At 40.3% G+C, this 13,535-nt stretch overlaps 1 protein-coding gene across 3 annotated transcripts in view; it reads left to right on the top strand.

The window, feature by feature from the left end:
* PTPRM (protein tyrosine phosphatase receptor type M) overlaps positions 1–13,535 on the top strand; it is a 768,668-nt gene that overhangs the window by 15,607 nt on the left and 739,526 nt on the right. The window lies entirely within an intron of this gene.

Raw genomic sequence — 13,535 nt, 5'->3', positions numbered from 1 at the left:
CTCAGCCCTTGGGGTCCAAGGGTGTCCAAGATGAGGGCTGGCTCACAGGCACCCACAGAAAAACTCGATGGGCACAGGCAGGTGGAGTGCTGGCCTGCAGGGAGATTGAAGCTGACTCTGCAGGCAGGGAGACCCTTGAGGGCAGCTCCCCAGCCCACAGGGGTGGGTGTTGGTGGAGATAGGACCCCCCAGGGGGCCTGTGGGCACTCCTAGGTGCTATTCAGAGAGAAGGGAGAGAAGTGACTTCCAAATATCATCTTTAAATGTTTGTTTGTTTTTTTTTCTCTCTCTTTAAATGGCATGACTCCTAAGCAATTAAGTTTTTGAGGTGGTGGTTGTCTACCTAGAGTAGATGCAGAAAGGAAAAAGGCCTGGGGAGTTGGGGAGAGGAACCCACTCTTCATAAGTTTTTAAATTGGAAGATCATTTTGTGGCTGACGTGGTATCTCTCCCTCTGTCCCCAGGCTGTGGGGCCTGTTTGCTGCTGTGTTTAAGGGTCTCTGTGTGGGGTGGGAGTTTGGCCACAAGTAGGAAAATGTGGGGTGTTAGGGAACATTCAGGAACCAATAATTTCTTCTTTATTACCACACTTGGTATCACTGTCCCAGGCTTTCTCTTTTTCCTTTTCTTCTTTCCTCCTTCATCTACATCTCCTGTAATAGGTGGGTTTTCAAAGAAAGTGGTGAACAGGTATCTGTATCCCGCTGGACCATCATCCCTCTTATTGTTGAGAAATTATCAGTGACAGGCTACTTGGTGTCCTGTTCCTCCTCTGAAGGGTGAGGACAGGACAGAGGGTGTTGGTCCCAACAGAGAGAAGTGGTGAGTGAAAGCATGACCACGGCCACGCCTGTCAGGCACTGATGGGTGCTTTCTCTGTTTTATTTCTAATCAGCACAGCAGTTCTTAAGGGTTAAAAGATTATAATACAATGAAGGGACAACCAATGGTTATTGAATACTTAAAATGTCTAGGCATTATTCTAAGTGCTTTTTATATGTATCACCTGGTTTAATACTGATAAGCGCCTAAATGATCCCCATTTCACAGGCCAAGGAGTAAGCTCAGAGGCTAAGCAAAGGGGCCTAGCTCAGGCACGTTGCACGGGCAAAGCCTGAGTCTGAAGCTGCTGAGCCACAGAACCCGCCAGTTCTTTGTATCCGACACAGTCAGAATCCGCCTGCACACACCATGGATGTAACCTGCTTCTATTTCAAGACTCTGCATCTCTTTCTTTGTATCCCTTTGTTTGGTTCGCTGGGAATCCAGGAGGGTAGACGGATGCTTCAGGCGGACAGGGCAGTGGTCCCTGAATGACAGGCTGAAGGAATGGAGGAGAATCCCAGCTCTGGGGATGACTTTCCCAACAGAGTCAATGGGTGGATTTACTCATTCTGGAGACAGTGTTGTAACATAACCAGCAAAAGTGGTAAGAGTCAGGAACAAGGTTTGCAAAACTGGTAAGAGTCAGGAACAAGGTTTAGATCCTGCTTTTTTTTTTTTTTTTTTTTTTGCTGTACACGGGCTTCTCACCACTGTGGCCTCTCCCACTGCGGAGCACAGGCTCCGGACGCGCAGGCCCAGCGGCCATGGCCCACGGGCCCAGCCGCTCCGCGGCATGTGGGATCCTCCCGGACCTGGGCACGAACCCATGTCCCCTGCATCGGCAGGTGGACTCCCAACCACTGCACCACCAGGGAAGCCCCTAGATCCTGCTTTTTGAGCTCTTGCTCTAGTTAAATGTTTTTGCTGAACCAGGAGCCAATGCCGGTAAGTTCCAGGATTTGTGGACTTTGTGTGTCCAGAGGTAAAAGTGATCAGACACTTCCTTGCAGGTTGATAAACTCACATCTGAAATTTTACATCATATGTTTATACAGTTGAGAAGGAGGAAATTTATGCCCTATGGTAAATACTGACTTTTTAAGGTAAGACTTTTACAAAAATCTTATAAAGGCATCCATCAGAGAGAGAATCCAAATCCCAAAGGCATTTGATACTTCCATTGGCCATTTAAAAATACATGAACGAGGTTTTCTTTAATTGAGAGAAATTTTACCTGACTAATTTTTCTTCCTGAGCTGTTATTTACATTTAATTTCTCCATAGAATCTTATCCTGTTATAACATGTTTAAACTTGAGTCTTTTAGTGATGACTTATCAAACTTCTCTGCAACAAAAAACATGTATAAGAATGAAATTTTAATTCTATTTAATTTAATTTTATCTATTTTAATTTCTAGCAACAGAAATTATTCTTAATGACTTATAAGTTGACGGCTTGATTAGTTTCATCCCCAAAATTGTTCAAAGCAAAAAATTGGAAACCAACTAGTCTCTAAAGGATTTGTTGTCCAGTCCTGCACCTTCTCATTTGCTGGCAGGGAAACCGAGTAGATCACAGCTGTTGCTTTTTAACTTAAAGGCAGCTTATTTAACCAGAATTATAGAAATATTCAGAAGTGGTTCTGAAAACAAAAATAATATTAATTTTAATATACTTTATAGTCAATGCATGCTTTAAATATACATATATATTATGTAAATATATATACATATATATATTGGGTTGACCAAAAAAGTTTGTTCAGGTTTTTCCATACATCTTATGGAAAAACCTGAATGAACTGTTTTGGCCAACCCAATATTATGTTAAAGAAATATATATGTATATACACATACACATGTTTTTTGGTCAAACCTTAGAAATGAAGATTTAGGCTAATCGGTGAATGAAAAAATCTATGATACCATTCCGTTTATCATAGCAGTCCTCATCAAAGCTGTCATTCAAATCAATCTTACTTTCTATCAGAAAAAGTCTAACAGTTTTTAATTTCAAATAAGTGTTAATTTGCATTTTGAGGAAAAGATTTAAAAACAGCAAAAAGAAATATGACAGATTATTAAAAGCAGTTTAGTCAAGTTTAAAATGATGTAGATTTAATAGAATTAATTATATTTTGTAATAAGTTATAAAACCATGGCCAATCTATACTGTTTCTCATTAATTTATAGGAATGTAATATAATGGTCACCTAAAATTATGAGGTATTATAAAGTGAGGATTAGGGTTAAAAAAGCATACCGTTTTTCTGTTAAATGCGTGTGAATGTGTGTATTGAACTCTGGCGTTTTACCTCTGGGAATAAAGAATTATGGATATACTTTCAAAAGTAACTACATCAATTTCTGAAGATATCGGGATCCAGTTTTTCCTATGGATATAAAAGAGAGAAGTACGTGCTACTCAAAATAAATTGACACGGCAGCAAACTAAAACATAGCATGTTTTTGTTAAGAGAGAATATTAAATATTTGCGGGGGTTGACTTTCATTGAAAAACTTGCTTTATAAATAAATGTTGGATAAAGTGGATATTAACTGTTTTACTGTATAATGCAAACAGACCCTAAACTAAATCTCAAGGATTTTTATTTGTGAATTTTTCCTGTGTAATTTGAAAAATGTGGAAAGTGTTGCAATTATATTGAAAAGAATCAGCGTCAGGAACGTCCACATTTTTACTTGTTTGACGGTTGTTTTATTTCCAGCTAATATCATGCTTGAGTGTGAGTATATTTGCTAAAAAAGAATCATTATATTTAAGTGCATTTAAAACTATTTTTTTTGCATTATTATTTACTGGTATCATTTTAAAAAAATTTTTCACCAGTTCTTTGGCTGTGAAGTGACTTCTTTATGGTCAAGGGAAGGAAGATGTGTGGTCGTTAAATTTATAATATATCTGATTTTACAACATTCCACAAGGGCTAAAATATTCTATCTATAGTACGGTACGTTTTCTTACCTTTAAATGAAATATGGATACAACAGGGAAAGTCATGGAGCCCTACAGTGAGCAGCTGGTGTTTGAGTCATCATTAAAGGTTTCCTTGACAGTTACAGCTCACATTGTTTCTTTGAAGCCCTGGATGTTTTTATACTGGAAAAGTGTGCCTTCCTTTTGTATGGTGTGACATCTGTCGAGAAAGGGCGGGCTGGAAAGGAGAACCTACCCGATGCTAGGACGGGAGTTGGTGCCCTTTCCCCCGTCAGTGCTGTGTACGCCTTAATTTTCCCATAGCCTTAGCTGGGAGGTCTCCTGCTCCGTGGCTCTGTTGGAACTTTCACACTGACACTGGAAATGATGGGGCCGCCGGGCCCTATGACTGGGGGTCTGTAGCCTTTATCTTTCTAGCTAGAGATCTTAATTTTTTAAAAAAGCCAATTTTTTAGAGCAGTTTTGAGTTCACACCAACACGAAGAGGAAGGTACAGAGATTTCCCATATGCTTCTGCCACCACGCATGCGTGGCTTCCCCGATCATCGACATCCCCCACCAGATGGTATATTTGTTACAGTCGATGAACTTGCACTGACACATCCTTATCACCCGAAGTCCATAGTTTACATTAGGATTCCCTCTTGGTGTTGTGCATCCTATGGGTTTGGACAAATGTGTAATGACCTGTACCTGCAATTACAGTATCACTGCCCTAAGAGTCCTCTGCGCTCAGCCTGTCTCTCCCCCAGCCCCTCCCCCCACAGGAAGAGGCAGAAACCGAGCTGGTGAACTTGGGTTTACAGTAAGTCCATTCTAGTCTTGACTAAGTCTGTGACTAGACAAATATTTTATGTTTCTCTGCTTCAGCTCCCCCTCCTGAGATGGAAACAAGTCATTACAATTTAAAAATAATTTAGATGGACTTTAGCTTCTGTCATTAATAATTATTATATGAATACCAAACAATAAACTCCTGATTTGACATGAAAGAATCTTGCAAAAACATTAGTTTCCCATTGTGTAACTAAATCTGCTGGACAATTGGTGGTTTCCAGTTGAATTCTCGCAACTTGGAGGGAACAAGAGACACAGCGGGGCTGTAGCCATCCTTCAAATGGCCTGCATGTCTCCAAGGCACTGTATTTATTTGAGATTTCCCTCTCCACTTTGTGTGGCCTTTCTGATGTTTCTTTAGTAGGATGTGGGTAGGAATTGTCTTACTACCTGGATCTTGAAGCACAGGCTAAATGGTTTGTTCAGGCCCTAGAGAAAGCCAGGGCTCTGGTTTCCCGTGAGTTCTAAAGCCAGGCAGCAAAGCTTTTGTGAACCCACTACTTGGGAAAATGATGAAGCATATTATCCCTTTACTAAGAGGAAGGCACATTTCTCCTTTGAATTGCTTTCAGAAAATAGAACACCAGCAGCTAGTCATTTTTTTTTTTTTAGTAATTTTCATACATAAGGATATTTATAATGTGCTTTGAGTGGGACTGGAAAACATGGCAGGATGGTGGGTTATCTGAGATCAACCCATGGGCCACGGGTTATTTCCAGAATGATGACCCTCTAAAGCACAGGTCTCTAGAATGTGCACCCCTGGAGTGTGGAAAGGTGATGCATCAGTATGCAAAAGGGGGACAACTTTATTTAAATGTGAAAAAAATCCATCCTAAAGGAATGAGTGGCTATGTATGGAGAATCCCCTGAAAGCAATTTGTTAAAGCATTATTTAGAGTAGTGAAAAGTTGGGAACTACGGAAATATCCAACAACAGAGAATGGATTAAGTCATGGTCTATTCCTATGAGAGAATGTCATACTGATCACAGTATCAAGATGTGAGACAAAAATTAGTGGCAAAATCATGTGTATAGGATAATGCCAACTTTATCAGATGATTCAAAATGTTTTTTAAAAAAATCTATGGAAATGTATAAAGTAAAAGCAACATATTAATAGTGGTTCTTTCTGGGTAGTGGATTTGTTGGTTTTTTGCTTTCTTTTAACTCTTCTATGTTTGCCACATTTCCTTCGATGTGTTTATATATCCATCTTATGTTGGGAGAAAGTTATTTAAAATAGTTGTTAGGTAAGAGTTGATTCCATGAGTAGTTAACTCAGTAAAGAAGTGTGATGATTTGGGGAGTATGAACCAGCAGAGAGGAACCAAACAAGGGAAAGAGGAAAATTCTCAGAGGACACAATCTACCTCCACTTTCCTTTGCTCTAAAATGTGTAAAACCCAACCATATAAACATAGGTGTGAGAACACACTGCAGTGTGATTTTTAAAAACAGATTGTACCCTTAGCCAGCTGTCTCCTAATCCTCACTTGGCTGGCTTTTCTGTTGGAATTGTTTCTTTGCTAGAATGTTAATGGATTGGTTAATTTGTGAGCGGCACTCCTAATTGTATTAAATCTCTACAACCTTATTAAGCGTTTGTGCAGAATTAGATCAGAGAGTTTGGGGAAGCAGCATGCCAGTGGTTGGAGGGAGGGAAAGCCAGGCTAGCAAGTGGGTCTGACCCCATCCCCAAATAAAACAGCACAGAGTGAAAACCCCACTGCTGGGAGCTCAGAAGGATTCTAAAGCACATAAAACAGCCTCTTTGCTGTATATTTAAACCCCACTAATGAGAGAGAGAGAGAGAAAACCAGAACCAGCTTGTTCTTTTTATTTAGATCTGTTAGGATTTACTTTTATTTGGGGGAAAAGAAATGAGCAAGAACTAATAAAATGTCAAGTGTACTAGGTTTTTAATTCTGGTCGCCTGTGTTTCTATTTAGATACCAGGGTAAAGGTATTCTGTGCTTAAAGAGAGAGAAACGGTTTCAGAAAATAGAGTTGGACCATGTTTATTTTGAAAACTAAAGCCCCTATGGACTGAAATATACTGCTTTTTAAAATCCATGGTGGGCAGCTACTTTCTGCTGCAAGTCAGGGGGGTGGATTTGGCCCCTGAGAATGCTTAGCACACCTTCCAGCAGTGGGTCTGGGGAGGATGGATGAGGAAGCTTTAACATTGACCTCTGGGCATCCTGACTGTGTCCCATTGCTTATCTGTAACTGTCGGTGTACGTTTCCCCCCAAAGTTGAAAGTTTATTACTCAGGATTATCGCAACAGTAATGGAAAACCAAGTAAAACTTTTTAGCAGCCTTTTGTTTGATTTAAAGTGATCGATTCCTTGTATTGTGTGCTTTAGCACTTCCAAAGGATACTGAAGTACTCTTAAGGATGAAGATGGTTCAAACCCAGAAGCAGTCAAAATTTTTACTTTCTTGATAGCTCCACAGTACTGCGTTAAGAGTGTTTTTCTTGTTACTGTGGTTTTAAATTGGATGGTCCCACAGGTTTCAAGAGTCACGTGGAAAATAAAAAAATAAAGGCTATCGTTAATTTTAGAAGTTTTACATAATCATGTTTGTGCCGGGGATATGGGCTTGGAGTGTGAGAATAAGGCAGATAGGACATTAAGGAAAGAGAGGGGGATGAGATGCTGCCTTTCCAGCTCCTGGGGAGCTCAGCTCAGCGTGTCTGCCACACGCCAGGTCAGGAAATCTGTAGGGGTGTCCCAGGGTGTCCCCCAAAGGTTCCTCTCCTCCACTAGGCAGGGTCTGCCGTTTCCTCTGCCTGGATGCCATGGGGATGGCCCTGCCCTGGTTGCCACCAGCACAGGGTAGCCTTGTGGCCCTCCCTCCTTGCTGGCTTCAGTGTCCCACCTGCTCTGGACCATTCCTACCCCCTGATGTGGGGAGCATCACACCCAGCTAGTGGCTGCCAGCCTCCCATCTCAGAGGCAAGGGAAGCCGCTCCTTATTTTAGCCCCTGCTCTGGGGCTGTCAGTGAATTGGCCTGACCTTTGCAGTCAACAGGGTCCTAGAATAGGAGAGTTAAAAGATTGGAGTGTGTGTTATAAAAAAGGGTTTAATTAGTAAATGCAAAGGTGGTGAAGTGTGTGTGTGTCTGTGTGTCTGTGTCTGTGCGCACATGTGCTGGGGACGGGGGTTGAACTGCAGATAAAGGGGCCCTTTGCTTCGGAGCTCTTCCATGGGGGAGGTGGAGGCAGAGAGATGCTGGAGGAACTTTTCATGTTTGTGAGAGGTGAGCATGGGGCGTGGCTTCCCCTCCCACCTGGATCTGAACATTTTCCAGACACGTACAGCAGGTTCCTTCCGTTCCTCCCAGATTTTCTAGGTCCTTGTAATGATGTGAACACATTTAATGTTGTTACTCAGTTAAATATATAGGATGCTTCCTGGAATAAAATTGGTGGCAAGGAACGTGTGCCGACCGACTGCTTAGTTAATAATTGCTGGTGTGGAGCATTCTTTTACTTTGCTTTTTTCCCCTTAATTGGCTGAGTATTAATAAACTCCTGGTTTGTTTCAATGGCACAGCCAGTTTTTAATGGTCGTACAGAAATTTCAGGAAGAAAGCTAAAGAATTAGCATAATAAATAATTATTGTTTCCAGAATTTTTTTGTTGTTAAGATAATAAAATGTGTTAAAAAGCAAAGCCACTTGAGCAGAAAGTAATTGCCCTGACAAGCACAGTGCCTGCAGCGTTCATAATGAAGCAGCCCTTCCCTCAATGTCAGGCAGATTTGCGTCCCACGGAAACGTTTCCTCACATTATGGAAATGTTCTTTTCCCATCAGCAGTGGAGAATGAAACTCCAGGCTTCTAATTAATCTTGGCTGACATTTGATTTCATACCCAAGTTCAAGGCAAGAGGTGGTGGGGTCTCCCCCCTCCTGCCATGTACACGACCACAGGCAAATTTCTCCATTAATGTCAGAACACATCTGTGTGGCTCATTGTCACTGCCACACGTCAGTCATTAATGCATTAGCAGTCACTTCCGTCCACTTGCTACCCGCTCATTCCCTGCTGGAGGAGAGAGCATGGCAGGAATTTTGCTTTGCAGGCCTTTAACCTTGAACCTCTGTGTTCATGACATAAAGAGCTTGTAATGCTTTACAGATTATAACTTGTAATGCTCATGCATTTTCTCCCAGCTGTGAATCTCAACAGCTTGGTGAGGAAGGCCCTACATCCTCAGTTCACAAAGGTGGGGACCAAGATTCAGAAAACCTATGTGGCTTTTGTTCCTAAGTCAGATGGAATGATTTTGTTCCTAAGAGGGTTAGAGGGCTCCTTTGAGGATAGAATTGTCTTCACCATGTCTCTCTATGACACCCCTCTCACCTCTTGCCCAGTCTAGTTCCTGAAGATGTTAGGGAAGCAGTAGACATTTTTGATTGTCCAAAGGAAAAAAAAAATCAGATGTACAGAAGAAATGGTAAAATCAATTCCCATTAATTAATTTGAAGTGCCGCATAAAAGGATAAGAAAACTACTAACATAAGAATGGAAAATAACCTGTATGTACCATTAGATATCGGTTGTGAGCTCCCTGGCGATCAGCGGAAGAGGGAAATGCAGGTAATCTTGCTCGGAGAAAGGAACCCTTTTCCTGCTCCTGGGTTTCCACCGAGGGCTCCGTGTCAGCAGATCCAGTGATGTAATGGGCCATCCTTCTCATGGACAGTTTCAGAGTCATTATGGCAGCATAATGCACGCAGCTATTTTTTTTTCTTTCAACCTGACCTCCAGTTTGAAGGAATAACTTAAAACGTCAGCGAAGGCAACTCTGTGGGAGGTACAGAGGATGCCTGGCTGATTTGATGGAGGGACAGAAATCAGCATACCTCGCTGAGGGAATAATTGCTTCTTTCTTAAGGGATCATCCTCGAAGCCCACTGCTCTACACTGCGTGTTGACGGCCGAGACCTCAGCAGCCCTGTCGCTGCGCTGTGGACTTCTAGAGCCTTCCAGTCTCTGAATGTCCAGGCTGGACTTGGACAGGAGCCAGGGTGCCCTTGAGGCGCAGACAGGACTTGGCTGTGATCCCAGAGAGCCCCACTGTTGCTGATGGCAGGGGCATATTTTGCTGGGAGGATTTTGGAGCAGGCAGTCACCACGGCTGTAGGAAAACCTCAGGAAGGCGCCTGTGAAGTATCAAAATCTAAGCAACCTCAAGGCTTCCCTGATGTGCCTCGGAGGAGGAATCAGCTGCAAATAGCCCCTCTAGGAAGGAAACAGGTTGACCTGCATGTGGAATGGCTCTTTTATTGGCTCCTTAAGTGCTGGGGAATATCTATCAAACAGTGACTTTTGTTCTGTTCAGCAGTTTCGGGGGGGATAGTAATTAGGCACAGGTTGTTTGGGAACACCTGTTCATGACAGTGTCACCCGAGGAGATGCAGCGTGGCTGGGGGATGCTTTTTACCCCACAGAGAAGTCTCAGGCGGTTGCATCCATAGAAGAAAGTGGGGCACAGATACTTCAATAGCGATGTTGCTCTATCTGCACTTTTAATATGTTCACTGTCACTGATAGATAGAGGGCTTCCTCTTGATTGTATTATGAATGCTTCTGGTCCCATTTTGGGGTCTTTGCCACGTTCTGTTGTTCATATGTGCATATTTGAATTTGATGTACATCTCCTATCCTGAGGCCACTTGATGCAGTGAAGTCTTCATTTACCAAGATAATAATAAAACCTAACATTTTCATAGTTTTGCAGTTTTTATTTTTTCCTTTCCCCCCCAAACTAATTGTGTCCTAAAAAAATAATCCCATGAGATTGATAATAGCTGTCGCATTTTAAAGTTACAGAAATATACTTAGGCCTGGAAGGGCTAATAACTAGGATGTGAACAGTGGCCTTTGGGGTCCACACCCAGTATTCTTCCCATGATGCCATAGAAAATGTATCAAAAAAAGATGATAGGAAAATTTCCCCAGCTATCTGTTAGTTACAGACTAGGAGAATAAATACTCATGTGTTAAAACGTCGAATTCATGTATTTTACTTTGAAATGATTAAAGATATTGAAATGGAAATTCAGAAGTGAACAAAAGCAAATTGAAATGTAGTACATTATTTTCAATTACCTTTTAAAAAATATTGTATTTCTTTCTAGATTTCCAATTATGAAATACTTTTCCACTAAATATTTAACCTTTAATTGGGACTAAATATATAAAGTTGATACTTAAGGTGGGTGAGTTTTTTTAAAAAGAATTACTGAGAAGGGTTGCTCAAGTAAAATCCCATTTGCTATTTTTAGAAAATGACCTAATTTCTCTCTTTCATTTTGGAGGTAAGCTCTAGAGTATTATTTCTTTCTGAGCATAGACTTTTTCCAAGGCGTTATGTTTCTTCCCCCTTCCCCTAATAAGTAGGAGGGTGCTTCTTGGTCATCCCAGTGAAGTTTCTCACCAGATAGGCACCTCATTTATAATTAGGTTAATTGTTTTTAATTGAACTTGATCGTTCTGTGTCCCCGATCCCTAGAATGCTGTGTGGCATGTATAGGACACTAATTTCTTCAATAAGTGAATGAGTTTCATCAGTTATTGCATTGGACACCTCACCTTTTACCCTAAAACATCACTAGCAGAAATTTCGTTATGTAGATAACCTTTTACACTTGATCTTAGCCAAAAGGCCAAGAAGCGATTGTAGATAACCTTTTAAAATGTGTTTGGCACACATACTTTGAATTTAAATCTTCTAAGAACATTTTAGTAGAATCACTTTTTGTAGTTTCTTTGATTTTTATATATTATACAGTTTCCCCTGTAATTTCTTTTTGTTAAAGGTAACATTTCTTTTTTCATAGAGCAAGTTTGGAAAATAGTAAAAATTACAGGAAGAAGAAAAAAATGTTTATAATGCTGTCATTCATCCTTACCATAGTTCAATATTTTTCTTTCCAGTATGTTTGCAAACTGTGTATGTGTTTTTAAGAATTAGAGTCATAGAAATTTCATCGTTTTCTTTTTTTAACTTAACCTTAAATTGTGACCTTGAATTAAATTAGCCTTAAATCATCTTAAACTATATTTTCCTTATATCCCTAACATTTAAGAAGACATTTGAGAACATATTTCCACGGCTGCATAATACTCCTTGCTATTGAAGTGTGTTTTTTATGCATTAATGAACACTGAAATGTTCAAAACCTGGAACAATGACATTTCTAAATGCATTGCATTTGCCAACATGGGATATTTTGCATTTTCAAAAATGCCCTTTATTGAAAGAGCCCTTTTGAAATGAATGAGAAGTTTTAGATATCACATTAGATCAGATTCTTAAATAAAACAAAGGCTTGTATTTGAAAAACTTCCACTTATACGAAACTAAAACAAGATGAAATTCTTTTGATCTTAATTGGAATATATATTGGCTGATATTTTTTGTGTCTGAGCTTGGGATTACCAAGAAAATCTTTGGTTTTGCAAAACTCAAAATGTTTATTGCCAACAGCCAAATAATGCCTTCTAGTAAATAGCATGGCTCAAAATTGTGTTCCTGTGTTTATCTAACTGAAATCTGAATGGAGTGCTGTGATCGTATTCTGAGTTGTACATACGTTCATAGGAATGAACACAAAGCATAATTATGAGGTTAAGATAAACGTGTTCAGTGTTCCTGAAACTATCTCTGCTCATCCAGTGTACGTGCATTTATTGAGCACCTACTGTCTGCTCAATTCAGTGCTTAATTCTTTCAGGGGAGAGAGAGGAAGTTAGGCACTCAGAATTTTCCAGAATTAAGTAACGTTATCTTTCAGGCAGGTATAAAATAGTGCTAATCTGGTGTCCTTTTCTAACAGGGTTCTAACAACCATTGTCGAGCTTTGCTGTACTAATAGTGTTGCTGATGTCAGCACTTTCTTGGAAGAAGTCTTTTTTGCTTATTCAACTTTGGCCTCCTGTTAGATTTTTTTTCCTGCTAAACATTGCTGTTATCTTAGCATTTTTTTTTTGTTTGTTTTTGTTGACTGGCTCTGTGGCCTGAGAGTTCACTTTTGAACTTTTTCTTTTTTTAAAGCAACATAGGGTAAGCAAACCACCACGTGTACAGTTTAAGATGATTTATACCCACTTACTTGGTAGTCAAGTCTCGTTCCTAGAGGATATAAACTCTGTATTCCTAGTAGGGACCCTCACATTGTTGGAACTCTGTACGTGGTAAAGCATGAGTATCAAGTTTTGGGCCAAACAAAAATATTCTGTCTCCTAATTTTTGCCATTCTGAAACACAGTGGCCTTCTGTGGCTCAAGTAGTTTCATCAAGTGTTTAGAATTTCTTGGCTGCAACCTGTTTCTGAGAAGCTTAACTCAGCTTTTGTTGAGAGAGGTCATTCTTTAGTCACTATGAAGCTATTGTAAAAGTATGTTAAGAGCTGATAAAGAAAAAGGAACTTGAAGTCTTGATTAGAAAATAAGATGACCTCCTTGTGCTTTAGGTTTTGAGATGTAGCTAAAATACATATTTTTAATTGCTACAGGGCTGTATTCAAACTTGAAATAAAAAATGGCTCGGGGGGGGGTCGGTGGGGAGGGATAAATTAGGAGGTTGGGATTAGCAGATAGACACTACTATATATAAAAGAGATAACCAACAAGGACCTACTGTATAACACAGGGAGCTATACTCAATATTTTGTAATAACCTATAAAAGAAAAGAATCCAAAAAGAAATATATATATGTATATGTGTGTGTATATGTATACATATATGTATAAAACTGAATCACTGTGCTGTACACCTCACCCTGTCCTCTTGCCCAGGTTCCCATGTGGGGTTCACCCCACATTCCTCTTGGCAATCTTCTCGTCTTCCATAGTCTAATCTCAGGTCACCTTTCACTGTACTTTTCTCCT

Source organism: Mesoplodon bidens (genome assembly GCF_964165515.1).
Source record: "Mesoplodon bidens genome assembly, chromosome: 13".
Lineage (NCBI taxonomy): Eukaryota > Metazoa > Chordata > Mammalia > Artiodactyla > Ziphiidae > Mesoplodon > Mesoplodon bidens.
The sequence above is the reverse complement of the archived record's forward strand: the minus strand, read 5'-3'. Positions and strand labels throughout refer to the sequence as shown.